Source organism: Pimephales promelas, chromosome 8 (genome assembly GCF_988280905.1).
Source record: "Pimephales promelas chromosome 8, fPimPro1.hap1.1, whole genome shotgun sequence".
Classification (NCBI taxonomy): Eukaryota; Metazoa; Chordata; class Actinopteri; order Cypriniformes; family Leuciscidae; genus Pimephales; species Pimephales promelas.
Genome location: NC_142776.1, coordinates 19,509,792 through 19,512,915, shown reverse-complemented (window position 1 = coordinate 19,512,915; position 3,124 = coordinate 19,509,792). Strand labels below are relative to the sequence as shown.

At 35.7% G+C, this 3,124-nt stretch overlaps 1 long non-coding RNA gene across 1 annotated transcript; it reads right to left on the bottom strand.

Moving 5' to 3' along the window:
• Positions 1-535: 535 nt before the first annotated feature.
• Positions 536-2,655, bottom strand: LOC120493051 (uncharacterized). The gene is made up of 3 exons (XR_005625663.2): positions 2,217-2,655; positions 2,024-2,080; positions 536-1,228 (listed from the first exon to the last, which is right to left on the bottom strand). It is a non-coding gene; the product is annotated as an uncharacterized LOC120493051 (long non-coding RNA).
• Positions 2,656-3,124: the final 469 nt, after the last annotated feature.

The following is a 3,124-nucleotide window of genomic DNA, read 5'->3' as shown; positions in this document are numbered from 1 at the left end:
CAAGGGCGAGCACTCATGGTACACGATCACACTGAGACTTTCAACACATCGGAGAAAGCATCGCTCAACATGTTGGAAGCTAATGTAAACTCCCGCTGCAAGTTACAATAATGGGCTACTTCTATTAGCTTGACGTTGAACTTCCATACTCGTACCATGACAACGTTACATTTGTGGTGCTATCTAGCATAAGGCATTTCACTAACTATTCGTATATCTTTCACAATCAGTGTCAACATAGGTGAATGTATAATATGATAACAAAAATGGTTAGTGAATTAGACTGAACAATTTCAGTGTAACAGTACGATCCTAGGAAGTAACATTACTGTACTGAACATGTCTGGAAATGTGTATTATAAATAATATGACAGTAGTGTGATGAGTGACGTTAGACAGTAGATCTAGTACATAAAAAAAGTTTCATCCTAAAGCACCTACTTTTTTATAGTCATCGTTTTCTGTCTTTTTTTTCATGTCTTATATCTGTTTACAACCCCTTCACACACGCAATAAAAAGGATTCCTTTTAGAAGTTACATATAGCACCTTTAATGTGAATTGAATTTTAATTGCAATTCTTAATGGGTAGACACAGCCTTGTTTGAAAGTATAAAATAAAATAAAATAAAAACATTGAAGTTTGAACACCGTTTCTAAGGACAGAAAGAACAGATAAATATAACAATGTTACAATAAGGGGGTGTGTACTTATATTTAAAATAATTAGCTTGCTGCAACAAAGAGACACAGATAAATACAACAATCTATTAACAATTTATTTTAGCTGATTTACAAACTAGGGTGTTCAGGTATATATAATCTGTGATACTGTAAATATAGTATATTTATCAGGAACAGTATCAGTATAGTCCTACATGTTGAAAGTTATGTCACGTGACTTTTTTAAAACAAGCTAAAAACTAAAAATGCAATAACCAAATACTTGTGTACAACATGAAAAGGGGGAACAGATGAACAGAAAGAAACTAAACATACGGAAACAAGCAACACAGACAAAAAGGTCAAAATTAGAGAGATGGAGATTGTTAAAAATGAATAAAAAAAAGTGAGAGGTGTTTAAACAAGAGGTCTTCATTGGGTGGTTTGCGTTCGGTTTTATCGATTCTGTTAGTTATCCGGGCAACCTCGTGATAAAAGGTTGATGTCAACAGATGATGATGATGATGATGATGATGATTGAGAGGACAATGGACCTGTATCTAAGTCTGAGAAAGTGAAAAATAAATAAACAAATAAATGAATAAATAGAGAAAGTACCAATTATAAAAAAAAAAAAAAAAAAAAAAACAGCACTTGGACACAATGATACAAACAGATTTCGCAACACAGCTAGTAAATAATCTCGATATATTACCATTCACAAGAACAACGAAGCATGAATAGTACACTACCTTATAAAGAAGAAAAAGACTATTTGTTTTTATGTCTCAGTCTTCAAAAAGAGGAGGAGAAAACAAAAGATAACTCCAACGAGTTTACCCTTTACTTTAAAATACCCCCCCCCCCCTTCCTCCATGAGACAACTTGCAAGTACAGTGGGCAGGCGTTCTAAGATTCATTTAGTATATTTTTAACAACAAACCTCATTAATCAGCCGGCAGATCAAAGTGTGACGCTGCAGATGAATTTTAAATATTTAAACCCTCCCCATTCAAATGCTATCACTGATCAAAGCATTTCACTTTAATTTCACAAGTCATTTTTACTGGTAGAGGGAGCTATAAACAAAGACACACACAAAGTCCAATTAAATGTCTGGGATTTCCTGTAAACCTCCCCTACACTGTTTTCATTTCTGAACACTCTTCTCACTTTGTGAAAGTGAATCAAGGGGAAAATGCAAGTAATTAATTTATTTGATTGTTTATATATGAGCTGCCAAGGAACTTTAAAGAAGCCATCAGTCAGTAATAGAAAGTAAACACTTTGCAAGGCTGTTATTTGCACTTTATAGTTGAAAGTGCCTGAGAAAACAAATATAGTTAACCTTTCATTCTTACCCAATTTCTTCTGAAGTTCTGGCTGCATCTGCAAGCTTGGATGCCATTTCTAGTGGACTGTGGTGGGCGTTAACATATAAAGGAGAAAAAAGGAATCAAAATGGTGGAAATGAGTGTCATGCAAAGCACCAGGCTCTTCTTCATTTCTACTGTCTTAATGTAAGGCAGACTACATTTGCTACTTGCAAATTACCTTTATGGTGATTTTCCATTAAAGCCAGCCAGGACAGAGCAGTGGTGAGCATTAGTCAAGCTTACTGGTAGGTCACACCTGTTACCAGAGGCTTTACTTCTATGCAATCTAAATGTGAAGTGTCAGCTCCCCCACAGAATCCTGATTGCAGAAGGAAACGCTCCGGCACCAAATTCATTCTCCGTTCCTGTCGTGTGTGTTAACAGCCAGCCTATTTATAAGCCTGCTTAACTCACAGAGCCTGGGGCCAGGCCATCTGACTCAGTGACTGCAGTAAAACTCCTAATATACACCTTGGCAAACGTCTCCATTAGGCTAAATTACTTTTTCCTTTTTCAAAAGGTGAGGCCATGGCATGCTAATTGGTCCCAATAAAGTTTGTAATCTAATCCAATTAGAGACTGACACTCTGCTCATGGAAACCTTAATTGGGATTTTGTGTCAGTGTGAAGCTGTCAGTAGGAGAGTTATAGGGGAGGAAATAATTCATGATAAATTTGAACAGAGGTGAGGGCTCTTAATAAAATGACCAGCTTCCTGATTGAGTTAACACCTGGGAGAAATCATATTGTCAGTCAGGAACTTAATTATGCACTTTATTGCAACTATTGCATTGTGAAAGAAAAGTCCCAAAATCGTTATTTCATCTAGGAATTTCTTTTTTTTCTTTTTTCTTTTTTTTGAAGATGATAAAGGAGTCCAAAAAAGAGAGCCTTTTTTCTTTTTTTTCTTCTTCTTTTTTTTAACAGTCAGACATAGTGCAGTAGTGAGCAATCTTGAAAATCCATAATTCCAGAAGTGACAAGAGTGATTTACGTGTTTGATCTAAGTGTGTCTGTGAGCGGGTGTGGGTATGTGTAAGTGTATGTGTGTGTATGCGTAAAAATTGTCCTTTCTTTGTCATTTCC